This window comes from Abramis brama, assembly GCF_963993115.1.
Source record: "Abramis brama genome assembly, chromosome: 15".
In the NCBI taxonomy this organism is placed as follows: domain Eukaryota; kingdom Metazoa; phylum Chordata; class Actinopteri; order Cypriniformes; family Leuciscidae; genus Abramis; species Abramis brama.
The window spans coordinates 35,721,861-35,746,098 of record NC_139977.1 but is presented as its reverse complement, the minus strand read 5'-3'; the positions used below and the strand labels follow the sequence as shown (position 1 = coordinate 35,746,098).

At 37.1% G+C, this 24,238-nt stretch overlaps 2 long non-coding RNA genes across 2 annotated transcripts; one reads left to right on the top strand and one right to left on the bottom strand.

Moving 5' to 3' along the window:
• Positions 1–1,642: 1,642 nt before the first annotated feature.
• On the bottom strand, positions 1,643–6,453 carry LOC311098133. The gene is made up of 3 exons (XR_014609380.1): positions 6,294–6,453; positions 2,897–3,065; positions 1,643–2,668 (listed from the first exon to the last, which is right to left on the bottom strand). It is a non-coding gene; the product is annotated as an uncharacterized lncRNA (long non-coding RNA).
• An 8,403-nt stretch (positions 6,454–14,856) lies between these two features.
• Positions 14,857–22,463, top strand: LOC311097753. The gene is made up of 3 exons (XR_014609315.1): positions 14,857–14,908; positions 15,706–15,874; positions 22,354–22,463. It is a non-coding gene; the product is annotated as an uncharacterized lncRNA (long non-coding RNA).
• The last annotated feature ends 1,775 nt before the right edge of the window (positions 22,464–24,238 follow it).

Sequence of the window (24,238 nt, the reverse complement as noted above, 5' to 3'; positions counted from 1 at the left end):
GAAGATTTCAGTGTCTGAAAAGTCTGAGGGTTGCACACCTGACAGGGCCTGTGACATTGTTGCTGTATGTGCCATATTACACATTGCCAACCCCCACTTTTCATTAAATGTTTAATAAAAGACAATATACAATATATACTCAGTTCCTTGAGTTTTATTTCAATTGTTCTTTGTAAAGACAAACCAGTGGTCAAGTGCCTGCAGAGATATTAGACACATGCCTCGTGCAACAAATAAAAAGGAAAAGTTGTCTAGACTGCCCACCTGTAGGCCTATGTCTCCTCTGTCTGTGCAGACTCTTCTGTAGGCCTTTCTGTAGATGTGAAATCCTGCAACTTATATTGCAGCCATAAAACATACAAGTATAAATGAAGTAAAGTTATTTATGCACTTGCAGGTAGGCTAGTTCCTCCATATGACAGTTATCTGAGAGGGTTTATTCACTGTCCAGTGCAATGGAAACAAATGGACATTACAAAGTCTTATACTTTCTTTCCTTTGTAAAGTTAGAAAATGTCCACTTACTGCACATATTTCAGCCACCACTTTCTTGGGAACAGATACAAGTGTTGGTGTATTATGTAAAAGTGCACAAAAGAGGAAAACACAATGTGATTACAATGAACTACACTCTGGAAAAATGTGATCAATAACTCATGGCAAAATATTTTTACATTAACATAAGTTTATCAGTTTTCACTTTCACAAGTCAAAGCAATTCATCATTACTCAAGATTTAACAGTTGAAATGACTATACAGCCTTATTTATTTTATTTAACCCTTATTTAACCAGGGAAATCCTTTGAGAACAAGTCTCTTTTACGAAGGAGCCCTGGCCAAGAAGGCCGCCATAAAAGTTACACATAGAATACAAAATATAATAAATACAATGAACATACAAAACATAATACGTTAACAGTACAATGAATCGACCAACGTTAAAAAAAAAAACATCATGACATCCCCCATTGTCACCATAGACTTATCCTAATTTGGGAAGCAGGGACAGGTGCCCATTGTGCCTGCTTCCCGGTACTTTACTAGCTTCTTAAATTGACCAAAGGAGACCAAGTTATCAAGTTTTAAGTCATTCTGTAACAGGTTCCACGCTGATGGGGCAGAAATTCTAAATGCTTGCTTCCCTAACTCTGTGCGAGCCCTAGGCACAACCAGGTGGAGATTATCATTAGACCGCAGAGAGCGAGTGCTGGCCTTAAAGGACATAAGCCTACATAAATAAAGGGGCAATGTCCCAATGATGGATTTATATATAAACAATCGCCACCGGGTTAGCCTGCGCTAAGCAAGGGAGGGCCACTGGACTAGATTATACAGAGTGCAACAATGTGTAAAGGGTTTGCACCCTGTAATAAATCTCAGTGCACCATGATAAGCTGAATCCAGTTGGTGCAAATATTTATTAGGGGCGTGCATATATAAAAAAAATCACCATAGTCCACAAGAGACAGGAAAGTAGCCTCGACCAATTTCTTTCTTGTTGCAAGAGAAAAACAGGCCCTATTCCTAAAATAGAACCCTAGCTTTAACCTAAGCTTTAACCTTAATTTAATGCAGCAAAAAAATATTTTACAGTGTAGGCTACTAAGATCTTTTCTATTTTTTTTTCTCAGCCTTTTTCTTGGTTGCTTTTATAAACAGACAACCATTTATTTAACAGTGCCTTTTATAAAAGAGACTGTAATATAATAATATATATAATACAACTATATAATATAACTAAAAATTACCATTATGTAGAATATTTTTGTACTTCACTTTTATTTGTTCCCATGTTCTAGTGTGGTGACTCTGACATTACAATGCACAAAGTAATTATGCAATTATTAAAATACAAAAATATAGGCTAATAAGTGATAAAAACATATAACATGGCCACTTCTAACGGATTTAAATTGTCTGCTAGTTTTTGCCAGCCCTCTCTCCTGGCTTTTGCAGACTTTGAGGTGTTCCCTGGCGTTTTGATTAAACATTAAAATTCCGAATAAACTTCTACTATTAGTTCTTGCTCTGCTGAGGAGAAAAACTGAGCCGCTCTTTGGCCACGCTGAGCAGCCAATAGCAGCGTTGCTGATCAATGTTATTACTATCGATACATATCCCCTTTTAACCAGCGCATGAACGCGCAATTATCTCAGATAACTCAATCCAGCGATACTAATCATATCCGGCAAGTGTGTTCGAAGAACCTAATTAGCCGGATTATGATTAGCATGATGATATCATCTTGGATGTCTCATTTGATCTCGGATGTTTAAAGCAACGTACAAAGAACGAGCCCCTGGTGTGTGTGTGTGTGTGAGAGTCTTTCTCTCTGTCTTATATACAGGACACTGAGGTGTGTGTGTGTGTGTGTGTGTGTGTGTGTGTGTGTGTGTGTGTGTGTGTGTGTGTGTGTGTGTGTGTGTGTGTGTGTGTGTGTGTGTGTGTGAGAAATATTTACAGTAGATTAATACTATAGATTACTGATGGAGAACAATGAGAGTTCAGACTGAGAAAGAAGCTCTTGATGAGTGTGTTTGTGTTCAGAAGAGTGTGTAGAAGATTCCAGAAGACAGGAGTGAACAGATGATGATGATGAAGGGTTTGATGAGAATCTCTCCTCAGTTTTGACATCAGAATCAAACTTTACAGGCTTGTCACAGGACACTAGAAATATACATATTAGATTATCATTTTATGCATTATTTTGCATTTTAACATTTATTATGTTCTTGATCAATAACAATCTGTAAATGTTTAATTACTGCAGAAAGTCAGTCTGCATGAATTTGTCTGAATGTGACACTTTATAACAGGAGAGAAAACAACAGTAAATCTGACAGTAAAACTAAAATGTGATGAAGGATTAAAGTTCAATAATAATCAAACACTCACAGCGTGGCTTTAGGTCCTTCATACTGTCACATCTATCAAGTCTCTGTCCTCTTTCCTCTGGTGATTCACTGGTTTGTGTCTCATTTCTGTCCTCCATTTTTCTCTCAGTCTTCTTGTTTTCTGCTGATCTGTGATTTCTGCTGATTTTCTTTCTCCTCTTCATTTGAATCTGTTCAATCACACAGACAGAGTTTCATTAAAGCGATATAACATCATATCACGAGACATCAGATCAACTCCTGATCAACATCTGCATGAGCTCAGTGTTATTACAGCATCTCAGATTAACTCTACAATATTCACAATAATCAATGATGATGACAAATGACAAATATAGAAATGTGAGTTTATGTGTGCGTCTGCATCAGGAATCTGCGTATTATCATCATAATGGGGAAACCAGTCTTGGGCTCCATGATATGAGTTATAGTTTATGGAGTGAATAATGTAAATCATGTATATAATGTAAATAATGCTCTTCCTATAGAGTAAATGAAAAGTTATAGTTTAGAACTGATTTTGCACATTCAGAAACTAGAAGATGAAACACTGTTTGTAGCTCCCTCTAGTAGTCAACACAAAGCACGAGGTCTTGTTTAAAAAACGGCGTTTTATTTCTACAGCATATCATGTCCACCCGTGAGAACTGGGTGAAAAAAGAGCAAAAAATAAAAAGATACTATAAATAAAATGCATGTATGTCTTGAATTCAGATTATGCCACTATAGTTACACACTTAGTTAACACAAGCTATGCACATGAAATATATCACAGAAACCGGATACAAAAGAAACATACCTCGTAGGCTGCTTTCTACTTAAGAGGGGCTAAACTTAAAGTCTTCTTCCTTGTCTTCTTTCTTCTTAGATAACATACGTCCAGATATGTTTATATTCTTAATATTTACTTAACTTGGAGAGCTCTTGCCATGCTATGTTTTTAGCGCTTCACTTCAGGGATTGTGTTGCTTCTAATTACGTGCGGAAAACAAGATTGGCGCTAATTAGTTCCGCCTATACAATCCCCTATTATTCTCAGGTAGGAATCAAAAAACAGTAACATACTTAACTAAAAAATGTGAGGCAGTTACACGGTTCATAAATAAAGATGCAAAACAGTGTTTGATCTTAAACATCATAGGTGCAGTGTGTAATTTTTAGCGGCATCTAGTGGTGAGATTTGTGAATTGCAAACTGACAGTCACTCACCGCTTATCCCTCCCTTTGCAAACTCGAAGGAGAAGCTATGGTGGCCGACGTAGGATAAAAGATGTCATCATCAATAAATGAAGTGCTACATGACAGTCGCATACGACTGTAATACATTACTCTACTGTAATCCACAATGTTACATCTTGGTAGGGTTTGCTCATCTGGCCTAATAAAATGAACATCCCAAAAACTATCACATCTAGTGCAAGTATGATCACCGACAGACAACATGGAAAACGTAAGCCAAGAGTGTGTAACTTTGTCACGGTTTCTGTAACGTTACCACAGTCCATTATAAACCACATCATGGATAAAGTTTACAAAGCCATAGTCAGGTGAGGATCAAGGGTCTTAATATATAATATAATACTAATCTGCTGATTATCTCACGAATGTAACCAGCACATTTCTCTCCACATAGCAAACCCACAACACAGCGAGGGAGAAGAACCACATGAAACTATCCAACTACAATTTTTTTCTAACAGGGTAGTAAAAGTTTAGCTGGTTAATATGAGCTGTTATGCTGTAGGCTAACGTTAGTGTTTTACGGTCAATAGTACTAATCAGCTGATTGTCTCATGAACGTAACCAGCACATTTATCCCCACATAGCAAAGCCATAACACAGCGAGAAGAACGTTACATGAAACTAACTACATATTTTACACCACTGACAAGGGAAAAGTCACTTCTCACGGTGTCTATAGCTTCTAGGTAGGCCTAATGCTAATGTCACAGGCCGGAGTGGCCGACCCACCACCCCTAATGGGCGTGTCACCTCAAGGAGCAAACCAGTGAAAAGGCAGGACAACAAAGTTACAAGAATAAAAGTCTTTGCTTTATTAAGTTAAGAACAAGAGTATTTAAGAGGCAATCGTCGTATCCTCTCTAGGCTTCCAGTGAGAGGGGCAGGTAATGTGTAATGGTTCCTCTTCAGCGAATGCTGGACTCTAGACAGATGGCCGCTCAGACAGCAGAGCTTCACAACGGAACAAAGTGGACCAAATAAGTCCTCGACCAGCAGAGCTTCACAGTGGAACAGCAAGGGTCAGGTAGGTGGCAAGTAGCGTAGAGCAATCCCTCTTCAGTGAATACCGGACTCTGTGCAGATCGCCGCTCCGACAACAGAGCTTCACAACGGAACAACGTGGGCCAGGTAGATGGCAAGTAGAGTATAACGATTCCTCTTCAGTGGACGCTGGACTCTGGGCAGGTGGCCGCTCAGACAGCAGAGCTTAACAACGGAACAACGTGGACCAGGTAGATGGCAAGTAGAGTATAACGATTCCTCTTCAGTGGACGCTGGACTCTGGGCAGGTAGCCGTTCGGACAGCAGAGCTTAACAACGTGGACCAGGTAGGTTCTTGAACAGCAGGGCTCCAGGCAGAGAAGAGGTTACGTACCTCACCAGCGCAGCCGTACACTCACAGGGCTCAGGCAGAGAGGATGACAGGTATTGCACCAATGCAGCTGTACACTCACAGGGATCAGGCAGAGAAGAGGTTAATAGTATTTCACAAGCGCAGCTGTACACTCACAGGGCTCCGGAAGAGAGGATGACAGGTATTTCACCAGTGTGGTCTCTAGACGGTGTTAGTCTCTGTATAACACCTCTTCGATAGACATGTAGTCATTTAAACAACATAGCTCAGCGGCCCCAGCATGGGAGAACATGATCAGCGGTGATTTGGAGTGGAAAGCAAAAACCACAAATCCACACTCACATAAATTCACCAGAACACTGCAAGAACTCACTCGTGCTCACTTAAACAATCAGACTGCAAAATTGAACAGACTCACGGTGCACCCAAGGCATTCCTCTCACCATCCAGCTGACATTTCCTTCCCAATGGATCGAATAAGCAAGGGCTGCACACAAGTCAGTTTAACACTGTTGTTCACTGGCATCGAAGAAATCAGAAAGACGTTTTAGTTAATTTCCAGTTTTAACACATAACTCAGCCTCCACGGTGGAAACGGCAAATCTTTATCTTCTCTTTAGAATTACAAAGGTGGTACTTAACGGTCCAATGTTGCCACAGTAATGATCAGAAGCCAATAAGGAAAGGAGTCGAAGCTCAGTCAAACTCACAGCGTGTTTTCCACAATCCTCATTATTCATTAAAAGAATAGCTCTTCACCCACTTGAACTGTTAAAAGTCTTCACAATCTCTGTTCCACTACCTGTATTCCTCTGAGTCCACGACGGCGATCCCTTCTCTCATTCCGAATGGCTTTTATAACCCTCTCTCCTACGTGTCCCAATCACGGATCATAATCCCACGCATCGCCACCTGACGTGAGTTTTCTCATCAAACCTCGCCCGCCGCCATGATCTTCTCATAGGGAACCGGAACCGTTCTGGTGTTCTGCTGTTATTGTTCCCCAGGGGGACATATCCCAAAAAGAAAAGTTCCGCCAGGCCGCTTGTCGCTCCGTGACACTAACATTATGAAACAACAGTTTTCATTTGCATTGTTAAAGTTGGAATACCTTACCTGTCCAGCACTTCAGCGTTCAGCGTCACAACAGGCAACTTCAGCGTCGCTTTGAAAGCTTTTTCCCCTCATAATAAGACCCTTCCATCGGTGAGGAACAAGGAACATAAATGTCTTATTTAAAATAATTAATACAAATCTCTTTAGAGAACAAATAAAGATAAAGTGTTTTAGTTACCTTGTGATGAGCAGAAGAGAGGAGACACCCAGTGCAGATCTGAGATCAGACCGCTCAGACAGCTCAGCTTTTATACAGTGAAGCAGCTTAAACAACTCCTCTGGCTTCTTATATAGACACTGATGAAGTTTCAGTATCAGTATCAGCATGAGCTATTATAAACACTGGAATACATTCATACACATGTCACAGTCATTCAAGCCACACACTTCCACCTCAATACTAACTGTGTTATGCTATGATTTATATTTTTATTTTTATTCTAAAAGAACATTATCTCTTTTTCTTATCTGAAGTTCCTCCACAGAATATCACAAAAAAGTGTTTCTCACCATATCTGTCCATTACAACCTTCATGAAGTCCAGAAAATGACGACACTTGTTGTATCCAAAATGGTCAATGTTTATGATAATGTCTTTATTCATATTATTTATTTTATTAGTTATACTTTATATATTATCATTCATTTTGATGTTATTGATTTCTTTAATCATATATTGTCTACTATATGCTCTGATATGTTTGATTATTTCTTCTGTGCTGTAAGATTGAAGTGTATTTTTAATTGATTAGGTGGTGTACCTGTATCAAAATATGCCTGTGTCCATCTCTACAGACATGAGATAATGCAAGATCTTCCATATTCTCTTAAAGCTCTTAAAGCTGTCACCTCATATATCTATTTTCATCTATCTTTGACTTTTGACCAGTCACTCTGACCTAGCCTTTACACCAATGGATAAATCTGTTTGATCTTTTCTTATAAGGCCAAAACACAAGCGTTACGTCCCATGTGGTTTGTGTTTTGGAGTTCCCTTTCGAGAAGGGAACTTGCACTCCTTGATGACTCTTTGGGGAACGCCTCGGGTGAACCATGTCTGAAACGCTTATCTAATCACGACTAATCCTATTGGCTGGCGACAGCCTATGACATCATTACTAGTGCGACCCTGAAGTACCGCCATAGACCTCTGAGATCAAGGAGCCTACATGTAGTAAACTGTAGTGTTAATATGGCTGGCTGCTATCTGCTGCCCTTGGTAATACATTTTTCATTCCATAAGGCAGTGAGCTGAATGCTAATGTTGCTAGCGATTATATTGTGTTCTCAGTTGGTATAATCTATCTTGCTGCCTATAATCAGCACAAAAACCTCTAGTATGCCTAGGAACTTGTATCCTGTCTTAGCATGGATTCTTCAGAACTGTGTAGCATAACAGGCTTTTAACACCTTTCGTTGGTCTTAATTTCTTTTGTGTGGCTGCTAGCATTTAGATGAATGATCGCTTTCAACTTGCAGAAGTTAATCAGCCATATGTTTTACTTTGGATGCTATTAAAAGTTATCCTAGAGGTAGTGTTTCATTTCTATGTAACTAAAGTAGACATAGAAAAAGTAGGATAAAGTAAAGTAAAGTAGGATTTGGCTAGCCAGTAAGGGGAAGTAAAATACGCATAGCCTATATGTTATTAAAAGGGTTTATAATTTTAATGTTTTATTTTATTTACAGGTCTTTTACACTATTTCTGAATAGACTAGCCTAATAATATAATGCGTTTCCCTCTCAACATGACTGAGTGTGCCACGCACAAGCTCGCATCCTTGAGATATAAATTATAGGCTAATACATTTTAATAAAAAAAGGCCTACATCATAAAACTCAGAAGAGTATGTATTTTAATATCTCTGATGTTCTCTGTTCTCTGGTTGTTAGATAGTCAGTCTGAATGACAGTTCATGCATGAACGTTAGGACTATACAGAATCATTACCTTTTTGTATTAGTGTTTAAAATATTTAATTTACAACGAATTATATTGATATCTTAATTTATTATTATTATTATTATCATTATTATTATTATTATTATTTTAAACTTACTGGACGAGGGCGACCATGGTAGGCCAACAGTCGTCATTTACCCTGCATTTACAGTATATCTATACAGAAGAAAGCCCTGTCTAGGCTCTTCTGTACGGGTTGTGTGTCGAACCATTCGTTAGTCTGGTTGTTTGATGAGAAAAAGATGAAATGTAGTTGCAATAAATGCGTTAAGAATCCGTACAACTGCAGCAGAGGATGACTATTTTATTCTGCAGTGCGGAACTGAGGAAGAGCTGATGACAGAACAGTTTGATCAAGATAAATGGCAATCTTGTGAACTTTACTTCTTAAAAAAATGTTTCCTTCATCTCAGTAGCAGAAGATTATTACTTGTTTATTTTTTTTATCAATACACATACAAATACAAAGTTTATTAAAAGTCTATTCAAAGTTAATAAAATTATTTGAATTGTGACTAAAATATGTATCTAAGTCATGTCTTTAATAGCACCTTGCTTGGGATTTTTGCTAAAATAGACACTTCAAAACATGTCAAACAACATCATAAATGATGTAGGGGAGAGCGGGGCACAAAGTAACGCTTTTTGACTTTCTCAGTTTGTGTAAATCTACTTATGGTTCAGAGTATTTATTTTTTCCCACATTAATTTCCCACATGTCTACTACAATTATGTGTTTTTGTTTTATTAATACAGTATATACTTTTTTCTTGATATACCCCGAAAGAATGGAAGTGAAATGTGACAACATGCCCCATACATTACATATGTACATTGTAACATGTGCAGGGGCACATTGTAACATGATCATATGACAGCTTAAAAAGTTATCTGATCTAATAAAAAAAATATACAAAACAAACTAAAATATTTTCTAAATAAAATACAATTAAAACTTTTTCATATAAAATAATGGCAATTTTTAATAATTAAATATAAACTAATTTTTGAGTTTTGACTACGAACACATGAAAACACAGCTATACAACATAGTTCAAAACAAATAAATAATTAGTCATTTCTGAACATTGACTCTCAGTCTTTATTCACCTTTTTCTCACGTTTTCCCAATAAAATTAATAAAAGTATAGAATATAATAGCATATTTCTAATAGGGGCACATTGTAACGCAGTGTGACAACATGCCCTCGCCTGCACAACTGGGATTTAAACCCTGCTTGTGTCTTCTGCTAGTTAGCGAAGCATTAAATAACTATCTCAACTGTTAAATAACATCTTGGAGATTAAAATAATATCAGATTTGTCTTATTTTAAATAAACACAAAAAATAGAGGTGGAAAATTAACTTAAGTAAGAAATTTACTTTTGCTATGGTTTAATAAATGTCTATGGATATCTTCCAAAAAAAAAACATTTTCGCGGATTTTTTTTTTTATATATAGTGTTGATATTGCAACTAGTAAATACACAAAGTTTCGTCATCCAAGCATGTGCAGAAAGTATTTAAAACAAGCGTGTTACAACTAACCCCGCGTTAGGTTCCCCTATACATCATCCATATTTCCACATTTGTATTAATGACGCTATAATGCAAACCGAAAGTTTCTCGTGCGCACGCGAAAGTCCTATTTTTTATTTTTTTGCAAAGGTCCCCTCAGGGGCTCCGTAGATTTCTGATTAGTTTTCTGATAAAACTTCCATTTGTTGGTGAAATGATGGGTTAGTGTGACGTTGTTCCAGAGAGGCGTGTTACGGGCGTGTTTTAGTGAAGCGCTGTGGAGCTTCTGGCCTGACAGTGGAAACGCAGGCCCGGTGCTATTAGCCCGGCACGGCCCGTTTAAAGCCCTGGCTCGCACTGGCCCGACAGTGGAAACGCGGCTACATCCTCTGATCTGACAGCAAGTGCTCTACTGGAAATTAAAACAGACAGCCCAAAAGAGCATGATGGCTGATGAGGGTGAAGAGGATTTACAACACAAACCCCCACAGCCTCCCTGCCCTGCGTATGATGAGCTGTTGAGTGTTTTCAGGGGTGTTGCCAGAACCTTTTTTCAAGGGTGGAAAGCGCAGCACTGAGAGATCAGACAGCTCAGCTTTAATGTGCAGGTTAAACTCCTCCTCTGGCTTCTGCTGGACTCGGATGCGGTTTCCTCAGTCTACTGTAATAACAATTATATAATTAATTGTTTCAAGATCTGTATCTGGTCTCTTCTTCTTCTGATTCATCCTCTAATGCTCCTTCACTGCATCTCCTCCTCGTCACTAGTGTCTGGATCAATGATCTGATGAAGAACATCGTGCACAGAGAGCTTCTTCTCCATTGAGCTGCTACAGAATAAACACTGTGAAGCATTTATATGTGTCTGTGCTAATACATCTATATTTGCACATTTTCATCTTTTTCTGTGTGAGAACATCAAAGTCCCAAAACACAATGTCATCATATTTTGTCTGAAAACTGACGAAACAAAGAACATGAAAGAAAGATTCTTCTGAAACAGGGTCACTGCAGACTAAAACCACGCACGCAAACACACACACATGTGCACATGAACACACATCACTTGACTATAGCCTTTGAGTACATGCACTATATTTCCAGAAGTATTGTGACTTCCTCCATTCTGCACGGTTTCTCCAGAGCGGCTGCTCGAGCTCTTACACACTTCATGATGGATCTGTGTGTATCTATCTGACATCTCCATTCGGTTATAACACGATTCCCTACACACACACACACACACACACACACACACACACACACACAGACACACACACACATTATTATCCAATTTTTTGATTACTGATTTCCATTTGATTCTGATTATTGTAATATAGTTTTTAATTGGAAATACAATGGTTTTTAAAACTAAAATCAGTGTAAATTAAAAGGAAAGTGCAATAAGCCTATGAGTTATGAATATGAATCAGTTTTATCAGTTAATTAATGTAAAATCACCAGATTTTTGTCATCTTTGTGTCACGGTGCACAACACGTTTAACGAGTTCACACTTACAAATAAGTTAGATAGAATAAATGGTATGCATATTTGGCGTGCTGTCCAGGGAGAGGGCTCTGAGCTCGGATATTGGGCCCGACCCCAGAGTACTCCCCCCGTATTGCTGGTTTAGGAAGTAACCAGGCGAGTGTGAGGAGAGGGGGTGGTGGAGGGATGCTGAAAAACTGTCAAGGAACATTGGTGAGTCAGATGGGTATATATATAGGTCTCCACTCATGCTGATTGGATAGACATGTTGATTACTGACAGCTGGTTGGAATGTTGTGATAATTGGATAAATTTTTTGAACGTGCTCCTTCCGAACTTTGTTAATAAAACATATTTTAATGGAAAGCTCAATATCTCGACTCAGGATGGTTTCAGCTCCTGGAATAAAAACTGATCTCGAGTTTCAAAGTACAGGAACATTCATGTCCCGTCGGCTTAGAGTTTAAGACCAAATGATCAAGATCTCTTAAAGCTGCACTTTAGGGTCAGTTTACACTGAGAGGGTTACAGTGAGTCTAACTCTTTAAAGGGTCCTGGTTAACTTTTGCCTCTTGTGTTTACTGTTTTACAGCACTAGTGCAAAATGTGTTTTAGTGAGTGAGAATGTGTGTAGAGTTTTACAGAAAGAGTGCATGAGATTGAGCGACAATATATACGGAAACCAGACATGAAGTTCTTTAAGGTGAAGTATAACTGCATTTCTCTCTCTTCCTCTTTCTTGTCTTGTGGTCGAGTGGATGTCATGTTTTGTGTAATTCCCAGAAAGGTTGTTGTTGCTCAACACTGAAAATGAGCGGTTAATGCTATATTTAATGCTAGGTTTTTTCTTTATTTCTTTTTTTTTCTTTTTTACTTTTGATGCTTGATATTCTTATTTTGAGGAATATGTTTTATCCTCAGTGAATTTCGTAAAGCATCTGAGAGTTGTGTTTGAGAGCAGCTCATGTGTAAATGGAGAGTTTTTCGAGGGAACTGTTTTTTTTATTCAGTAGTGAGGTCATCCTGTGGATTAAACACTAGTAACCAAACACAAGTCAAATCGAAGTTTCAGAAATGTTTTAAATGCATTAATGTGAATACAAATATTTGTACTTGGATAAAAATGAGAAATACTGACATACATTGTAAAATTTAACTTGGTGAGACAAATGATAACTTAAGTGATAAAGTAAATGCAAAGAAAAACAAACAATTACTGTATGAAATTAATTTATAATTCAGTCTAGATGTAAAGACTTCAATTAAATTGTATGCGAGTCAGAATCAGATAGATGCAGATTTGACTTTGTGTGGAGATCAGATGATGTGGCTGCATTTAGCTGTAAATTCCTCATGCCCCAAACAAAGGGGCAGGGACGGACTGACAATCTGTGCATTCTGGAAAAGTCCAGAATGGCCGTCCAACCGAGGGCCGTCGGCACAAGAAAAAGTCTAATAAAGCAATATTAACAGCCAACAGCAGGGGCACTAATACGATCACTTATATGCTACGTGTAAAAAAAAAAAAAAATAAATAATTGAGGAAGAAGAGTCGCCTACTAGCCACTGACAGAAAGTTAGTTTTATAAGGCTTACCTATACTGCACTTTTAAATTTGCTTACATTATATTTTAATAGTTAAGTTATAGTATAGCAGTGGTCTCCGACGTGGTGCCTGTGAGTTGCCTGCAAAACACATTCTATAAATAGCCAGGGACGGACTGGGGCTAAAAAACAGCCCTGGACTTTCTCCCAAATAGGCCCATCATCCGGCCATTCACCCCTGTGTGACAGACTAAAGCCAGGATGTCCTGATACTATGCCACAATACTGTAGCCTATCAGACAAAGTATTCACAGCAAGTAACATCTCAAACCAATTATGATAATTGGGATTGTGTTTATTAATGAAGCCTCAGCCTTCAAATAAAGACAAAAAATGTACAATGCCATACAATGCAAATAATGAAATGTCACTGCAGGCTACAGAAACCCCAAATTACACAAAAAAATAAAACATATAGTTATATATAGGGGTCTCCAACCTTTTTGTGTGCGAGGGCTACCTCAAGGAATAAAATAATAGAAGGGATATTTGTTTGTTATACTCAAATATTTATTATACATAACATGGTGGTGCTTTTTTACTTTACACCATCATATGCGAAATAAAAAAATATCTTGATATTCTGGTTCAGACTTACAAGCGTTTAAAAATAAAAATCAACAATTCCTGAAAAAATATGAAAATATTTATGTTTTTTTTTTGTTGATTTTCTATAAACCTATTGTATGTGTTATCAAAAACAGTAGCCCAAACATTTAGTATAAATATAAATGCAAAAATAAATAAATAAACTGCCATAACTTCTTAACAAAAACATTAGCCTACTGCATTACATTTAATACATTTATACATGACTATATTAATATAACAGCATTTTTAATATGAATATATACAGGCACATTTCTGCCAAAAAAAAGTGTGTTTTACTACAGTTAATTCATAAGTTGTGGAGTGAAATGTCTTCTAACTGGTTTGTTCTTGGAACAATGTTTCGCCTGTTTTTTTGCGTCAATATGTTGAGAATATCAGCGCTGTTTAAACTGGCTTTAAACAAGCTTAAATCACATAGTCATCTGTGGGTTTATAAGAGAGATAGAGAATTCTGCGCTGAATTAAAATGCTTCTCAGTGGATCGTGCAGCTCTGTAATGTTGGCGTGATCGAGATCAGCCCGCACAGCTGCTTTGGCCGCGATCGCTGTTTTTTGGGCCGAGGCCGAGCTGATAATGTGCCGCGCTGCTCAGATCAAACAAGTTTTGTTCCGCTTTTTGAGCGTTTGCCATTTGATGTTTCTCATAGGCAACGCAAATGACAGCGTATAATCAAAGAGAGTTGGGTAATTTTGTAGAGGCAAAAGTGCAAATTGAAAAGTTTAGTTGAAAAGGTCGCAAAATTATACCATTTAGTCGAAGTCTGGAGCCCCGATTTACAGTGGATCGATATTGGCAAGTTGGGGCTATTTACAGGGACGGACTGACAATCTGTGCATTCTGGAAAAGTCCAGAATGGCCGTCCAACCGAGGGCCGTCGGCACAAGAAAAAGTCTAATAAAGCAATATTAACAGCCAACAATGTGGGATTCTGTGAACAGTAAGTGAAACAGGAAGAATGTGGCTTGAGTGACTGTGACTGTGTAATCCTCAATAGTTAATACAGTTACAGCATCAGAACTGCAGAGGAGGAGTGTAACCTTCACTGTATAAAAGCTGAGCGGTCTGATCTCTCAGCTCTGTGCTGGATCTCTCCTCTCTTCTGCTCATCACAAGGTGACTAAAACACTTTATCTTTATTTGTTCTCTAAAGAGATTTCTATTAATTATTTAAATCCAGACATTAATGTCTCTATTATAGTGAAACTGAAATGTAAACCTGTATTGCTCAACAATCATTAACTGATGTCAAACTTCACTCTGAACTGAACTACTGTATTCTCTTGAACAGAAATTACCAACGTCAGAATATATGAGAAATTACAGCATGAACATGTGTTGAGCTTCACAAACTACAGGATAAATTAGACATGTGGACAAGAGAGAAAATAGGAAACAAAAAGTTATGATCTAATGAACCAAATCAAGGAAAACACACAGAGTCTCTTCAGACACAACAGCATTAATAGCAGAAAACCAAACTGAGTATTTATGATGTTTAATATCAAACACTGTATCTTTATTTATGAACAGTGTTTCATCTTCTAGTGTCTGAATGTGTAAAATCAGTTCTAAACTATAACATTTCATTCACTCTATAAGAAGATCATTATTTACATTATATAAATCATTTACATTATTCACTCCATAAACTATAACTCATTTCATGGAGCCCAAGACTGGTTTCCCCATTATGATGATAATACACAGATTCCTGATGCAGACGCACACATAAACTCACATTTCTATATTTGTCATTTGTCATCATCATTGATTATTGTGAATATTGTAGAGTTAATCTGAGATGCTGTAATAACACTGAGCTCATGCAGATGTTGATCAGGAGTTGATCTGATGTCTCGTGATATGATGTTATATCGCTTTAATGAAACTCTGTCTGTGTGATTGAACAGATTCAAATGAAGAGGAGAAAGAAAATCAGCAGAAATCACAGATCAGCAGAAAACAAGAAGACTGAGAGAAAAATGGAGGACAGAAATGAGACACAAACCAGTGAATCACCAGAGGAAAGAGGACAGAGACTTGATAAACGTGACAGTATGAAGAGACTAAATCCAGACTGTGAGTGTTATTTTATGTAATGATATTTATTCGCCCAGAACGCACTCTCCCTGAGTGCACTTTTTAAAAAATTGAGTCCTCCGAAGATCCCGAAAAAATGTCCGTTGGTGCTTCAGTGACTACTTCGCTCAGAGAACCTGTCAATCACAGCTGTCAATCATAACGTTACACCACCGTTTTTATAGCATCACGTTACTAACTAAAAACAAACTTATTTTTGAAACAGACACTTGAACTTACATCAGCGTGATAAAAACGACAGCAAATGAAAGAAACCATCTTTGTTTTGTTTTTCTTTTTGAACACCATTTGCGGATGTTCTTAAGAGAAATATTCAGTAGAGAGAAGAGACCTGATGCACATGCTCATAGAAGTTATCTCTATAATAGTATAGCCTACAGGTGTTGGGATTTTTTTCGGCATTTTTTTTCTTCCACAGCCATGAGATCATTTTTTTTTTGGTTTGTACACTACTACACTGTATGTATGTATGTTTACTGAATTAAGGAATTTATTGTTATTAATTGATATTTATTGGGCTATACACACAAACAATAGATTTAAGGGTGTATGTTGTCCTTTTTGGTAGCTGAGAAGTTGATAAACTCTTTTGTCTTTTCGCGCATTGACTACTGCAATGGTCTTCTAGCTGGGGTATCTAAATCATCTTTGGATAAATTGCAATATCTTCAAAATTCAGCTGCTAGAGTACTGTCTGGGGTCAGGGCCAGGGACCATATAACCCCGGTCTTGGAGTCCCTGCACTGGCTAAAATCCTTATGCTGGCCTATAAATCTCTGCACAATCTGGCACCTCAGTATTTGACTGATTTATTAATCCCTTACACACCATGTCGCAATCTGCGCTCCTCTCAGAGTGGTCTTTTGGTCGTTCCGAAGACACGGCTTCATACGTGGGGTGACCGAGCATTTTCTGTCTATGCTCCTAAGCTCTGGAATTCTCTCCCGGTCGACATCAGGGAAGCAAATACATTAGTGACTTTTAAATCTCTTCTTAAAACATTTTATTTTAGGATTGCTTTTACATGATCTTAATTTTATGTGTTTATTATTTTTGTATTTACTTTGTGTTATTTCTTTGCTGTTATGCTTGTCTGTAAAGCGCTTTGAGAAATCTACTTTTAAAGGCGCTATACAAAATAAATATATTATTATTATTATTATTAGAGGGAACAGAGAGATTGACATTTAGATGACTGAACCCAAACGTAGGAGTTTAATGAAAGTAACATAGTAACATAAGAACCAAAAGTACAAAACAAAGCAGGGCAAAACAAACATATAGCATATTAATAAAGAGTAGGCTACTTAAACCAGACAGGAATTGCAGATTAAAGCGTTCACAGACTGCGCTAATTGGGTTTTGACAAAGCACGGCTATACAAAGATAACTTTTGATAATTAATGTACATGTGTGTGCAAATAAAATATTACAGAACATGACATTATAAAATATTATGCGATAATGATATGTAAGCTATTAATTATGAATTAATCATGTTACACGATCAGCACTGAGGAAGCTAAAAACTTATTCTGGCAAATAGTAGGCTATATGCATATAAAATGTGCATAACTGTCTTCTCTTTCTAAGAGTGATCTGACTTTACCTATTTGTTCCCTTTAGCTGTAGAGAGAACGGAAAAGCATATCAAACAATAGTCCAAAACAGAGGAATGAACATACTCCTTGCGGTGTGTAGATCCGAATATAACTCAAATCAAAAAATTACAAAATAAGATCCGCACTTAAAAAATTATCCAAAAAGCTTACATTAATTTAGTACAGAGACCACAAATAAAGTGCAAAAAGTTCCAGGTGCGCAAAACGTTTTCAGGTTCAACCCTTTGTCAGAGCCATGTCCATGTGTGAGCAAACTTTGTGTTATTTGCATGTATGGAAGTTATTTTGCATGATCTGTGTTAAAGCCCTGATATACTCACAGAGAAGGTATTTTTCATTCTTTACTTGCGGGTAAAAAGAAGATAGAGATACATGACCAGAGATTTACTGTAAGTGTTAGAGACAGGAATGACTCAGTTATCTGGTAATATGAGTCAAGACTCAAGACAGGATCAGGACGATATTCTGTAGGTTTACTTGAATGATTAGGATTCAGAATCAGCAACAGCACGGTATGGCATACAGATATTTATTTCTTTGTTTCCAATCTACACAATGCATTTAGGGATATATACAGGTGAGGTTAAACCATTATTGATACACACCTACTAAAACCACTCAGGAATAATCAGAACAGGCAACATTTATCAGGAAAGTTCTTCTGGGAAATTCCCCAGAACACAAACAGAGCTACAGCAGCCGGGCCGATGCAATACTGGCAATGAACTGGAGTGAGTGCAGGCGCTGCCACCTACTATACTATAATATACTGTACTGTACTGTACTGTACTATACTCTACTTTACTGCACTATACTGTACTGTACTGTACTGTACTATACTCTACTTTACTGCACTATACTGTACTGTACTATACTATACTCTACTTTACTGCACTATACTGTACTGTACTATACTGTACTATACTCTACTTTACTGCACTATACTGTACTGTACTGTACTATACTCTACTTTACTGCACTATACTGTACTGTACTGTACTATACTGTACTATACTCTACTTTACTGCACTATACTGTACTGTACTGTACTATACTCTACTTTACTGCACTATACTGTACTGTACTGTACTATACTCTACTTTACTGCACTATACTGTACTGTACTATACTCTACTTTACTGCACTATACTGTACTGTACTATACTCTACTTTACTGCACTATACTGTACTATACTGTACTATACTCTACTTTACTGTACTGTACTGTACTGTACTATACTCTACTTTACTGCACTTTACTGTACTGTACTGTACTATACTCTACTTTACTGCACTATACTGTACTGTACTGTACTATACTCTACTTTACTGCACTATACTCTACTTTACTGTACTGTACTGTACTGTACTATACTCTACTTTACTGCACTATACTGTACTGTACTGTACTATACTCTACTTTACTGCACTATACTGTACTATACTGTACTATATTCTACTTTACTGCACTATACTGTACTGTACTATACTGTACTATACTCTACTTTACTGCACTATACTGTACTGTACTGTACTGTACTCTACTTTACTGCACTATACTGTACTGTACTGTACTATACTGCACTATACTGTACTGTACTGTACTGTACTATACTGTACTGTACTATACTCTACTTTACTGCACTATACTGTACTGTACTGTACTGTACTATACTCTACTTTACTGCACTATACTGTACTGTACTGTACTATACTCTACTTTACTGCACTATACTGTACTATACTGTACTATACTCTACTGCACTATACTGTACTGTACTGTACTGTATTATACTCTACTTTACTGTACTATACTGTACTGTACTGTACTGTACTATACTCTACTTTACTGTACTATACTGTACTGTACTGTACTATACTCTACTTTACTGCACTATACTGTACTGTACTGTACTATACTCTACTTTACTGCACTATACTGTACTGTACTGTACTATACTCTACTTTACTGCACTATACTGTACTGTACTGTACTATACTCTACTTTACTGTACTGTACTGTACTGTACTATACTCTACTTTACTGCACTTTACTGTACTGTACTGTACTATACTCTACTTTACTGCACTATACTGTACTGTACTGTACTATACTCTACTTTACTGCACTATACTGTACTGTACTATACTCTACTTTACTGCACTATACTGTACTATACTGTACTATACTCTACTTTACTGTACTGTACTGTACTGTACTATACTCTACTTTACTGCACTATACTGTACTGTACTGTACTATCAGTGTTGGGCAAGTTACTTCGAAACTGTAATGCATTATTTATTACTTGTTACTGTCATTTCAAAGTAATTTGTTACATTACAATATTACTGTATTTAAAATGTAAGGCATTACACTACTATTGCATTACTTTTAAGTTACTCTCACCAAAATAACTGCAAATATGGATTTGGCAATCTAAATGTAGCGTATGATGCTCAATTAGCTCATTACACATCCAGTAGAAGGTGATGTGGTATCCGACTGAGCTTGGACCCATAAGAAATTTTACAATGATGTACTATAGTACATACCATGGTATACCATAGTAGTACCATGTACCATGGTACCTTTTACATCTAACCATGGTACATACTATATAGTACTTCAGATATTATCATGGTACCATGGTACATTGCATGGTACTGTAGATGTTACTATGGTACATAGTATGGTACCTCAGATTTACCATAGTACATACCATAGTACCTCAGATATAACTATGGTACATACTTTATAGTACTTCAGATATTATCATGGTACCATGATAATATCTGAAGTACTATACTGTACAGTATGTTACTATGGTACATAGTATGGTACCTCAGATTTACCATGGTACATGCCCTAGTACCTCAGATATAACCATGGTACATTCTGCCGTACATATTACCATGGTACATACTACCTCAGATATAACCATGGTACCTCAAATATTACCATGGTACTTTGCATGGACGCATGGTACAGACATCTTTTTACTTTAAGCCCGGGGTAAACTTTAGGCTTAAACTTTAGCAAAAATAAAAATAACTAATGAATAATAACTAAGCCAAATATTTTTATTTTATTTTAATTATTAGTGTGAGTGACTGCAGTAGTGTGGGCATAGGCCATTTGGTCTATGAACGAGTCATAGATCTCCAAAATCAGTTTTAAATGTATAATTTAATATTAATGAGATTTTTATTTAAGTAATGTTCTAATTCTAGATGTTTGTAAATGCTGCATGATTTTGACGTGGTTTAATCAATGGCCGTGCGCGTGAACTTTGAACATTCATGTCGCTTTCAAACATTGGAGCGGCCGCGGCGCAGAGTTGCCATGGAAACGGCGCTGGACCACTGCGACTGGTAAGCAGGAAACTCCCTCTCTCGCTGTTGAGTATGTACTATCCGCTGCAGGCTCACTCATCTCGGCTCTGTCTGATTAACGTACAGGAAGTGAAACATTTTGCGCGGACGTTTCTCCTCTGCTGATCTCGCGGTGATTTTGGCGAATTTGTATGAAGAAAAAAAAACTACCACTTTATTCCAGGTTAACTAACAATGCTTGTAACGCGCGTTACTGACATTTGTACCGAGTAAAATATTACTTTTTTTCCCCCTGTAATGCCTTACATTACCGCGTTACAGCAAAAAGCAATGCATTACAGTAATTAATTACTTTTGTAACGCGTTACTCCCAACACTGTGTACTATACTCTACTTTACTGCACTATACTGTACTATACTGTACTATATTCTACTTTACTGCACTATACTGTACTGTACTATACTGTACTATACTCTACTTTACTGCACTATACTGTACTGTACTGTACTATACTCTACTTTACTGCACTATACTGTACTGTACTGTACTGTACTATACTATACTCTACTTTACTGCACTATACTGTACTGTACTGTACTATACTCTACTTTACTGCACTATACTGTACTGTACTGTACTATACTCTACTTTACTGCACTATACTGTACTATACTCTACTTTACTGCACTATACTGTACTGTACTGTACTATACTGCACTATACTGTACTGTACTGTACTATACTGTACTGTACTGTACTATACTCTACTTTACTGCACTATACTGTACTGTACTGTACTGTACTATACTCTACTTTACTGCACTATACTGTACTGTACTGTACTATACTCTACTTTACTGCACTATACTGTACTATACTGTACTATACTCTACTTTACTGCACTATACTGTACTGTACTGTACTGTATTATACTCTACTTTACTGTACTATACTGTACTGTACTGTACTGTACTATACTCTACTTTACTGTACTATACTGTACTGTACTGTACTATACTCTACTTTACTGCACTATACTGTACTGTACTGTACTATACTCTACTTTACTGCACTATACTGTACTGTACTATAATGTACTATACATACTAGATTCACTGAGGGCCTTTTGTACAGCACACAACATCCAGACTGCTGAGAGTGATGTGTAGATGAATATGTGAATATGTGCTGCGCTTTCCTCTCAATAACTCAATAAACACACAACAAAAATGAGAAGCTTTTTTTCTGCAAGTTTTTTTAATAAACCATAAGAAAAGCTTCTGAACACGTCACTATTATTTTATAGCAGCTTTACAGTATTAAAGATGAAAACAGTGTCAGTGTCTCGTTTCATCAGAAGTAAAACTTCATTTGCCTGTCATCAACAGATTATCAGCTTTATCATCATCATTATTATTATCTTGTGCAGTTTTAGTGTTGTATGTGTTTGTTCTGTCCCTCTTTAAACTGAAGATAATATTATGTTTCTTCATGGACAGTTTCTGTGGATCCACACACTCCTGTAAAGAGTGAATCTGAATCATCAGAGAAGATCAAACATGAGCTGAGATCCTGATATCTGAATCAATGATGTGAGGACGCCTGAAACTAATGTAAGATCATGTTTGGGCTTCATTTCTGAGATCATACACTGCAGCTCTGATGATCAGATGATCAATATTTTATTCATATTTCAGTGAATATTGATGAAGATGATGATGAACACGGTATGTCTCTCTTTATAAAGTTTCTTCTGGACTCTGGAGATCTGGACAGCATCTTCATTCATAACAGAACATGATGAACTAATGTTTCCAGACCTTCAATCTTCATCAGAGAACAAACCAGCGGGAGAAATCAACTGTGTCCGTTATTAGGCTTTGGAATAAGTGTAAATATTATAAGTGTGTAAATAGTAAAAGTGTGTAATGCTATTATATTTTTTTCACAGAGTTGAAATACTGCATTTTCATCTGGTTGTGACAGTATTGTGCATCTCTGATACACACACACACACACACACATACACACACACACACACACACACACACACACGTTTGCATCATTTACTCCTGCTGTTTTCTGTCATTTTGTTTTCCCCGTTTAAGATTCTTTGTCTAAATCAAGTTTTTCATTTCTTTGACACATTTACTGTAACAGTAAACTAAAGACTGAATTAATCATTAAAATACAGTAAAATAACAGATCTGAGTATAACTTACAGTCTAATCTCACACAGCAGATTATTTAAAGTGTGTGTTCACCCATTAATGAAGTTTCTGTCAGTAATTACTCTCCATCATGTCGTTCCAAACCCGTAAGATATTCGTTCATCTTCAGAACAGAAGTGAAGATATTGTTGATGAAATCTGAGAGGTTTCTGATCAGACTATTGTTCATGCGCTGCAGAAAAGACAGAGAGACTAATCAGAGTCAAGCATTAAAATAATAATAAATATGTAATGTAATGCATTCAGGCCTGCAGAGATTTCTAAGACATTTATGGGTCAGAAAACAAAGTCTCTGAAGCATGTGTGAGAAAACCTGTTTATCCAGGAGGGCTTTTGAGAGACGAAACACGTGACCATCCAGCAAAACTCACTGAGACTCACTGGTGATATTTATTTCTAATCTTTCTGCATGACTTTAATATGTTTAGAAGGAGAGGAGGCTCGTGGCCTTCAGGTGTTCCTGATGTTCCTGTTCTGCTGCGGTTGCAGAGAGTTTGTAAAGTCCACTGTGGTTCAGTGTGTTTCTCAGCCTGATGTCAGTGAGTGTGTGTCGCCGAACTCTAGATGACAACCTGACATTTAAAAACAGAAGAGGTTGTGTGGGGACAATGAAGGCTGAGAAATATTCTGTGTGATAAGTTAAAATAAAGTTGGTGTTCAAAGTTCATAGACTTCCTTTAATCCTTAAGTTTGTTCAAATACAACAATGAAAAAATTGTTGTGCATCAAAGACTTATTTTCATGTTTCTATTATCAGGTTACAGGTCATGCTAAAGAGGTTCCTGTGGCACTGAGATGCATGTTCCTGCTCTGTGGGAAAGCACTGCAACCACATTATGACATTATTGACTCATTCCTGTACGTTGGAGCTTCAAGTCAGTTTCAGTATGTCAGAACACATCAGGACACCTCCTCCTTTACTCTGTAAACCCGAGAGATGTTGTTTGTCACAAGATACATGAATCTATTACATGAAAACTGTCAATAATACAGTAACAACTTACACCTTTACTATGATGTGTAAATATTTCCTGCTGATAAAGATTGAGCAGAAAGAAGAGCTTGTGTTTGAATGTAAAGTGTTATTGTGTGTCAAATGTGGGTCTGTAAAATTATTAGAAAACATGAGATTAGTTTCCACTGTTATGCTTAT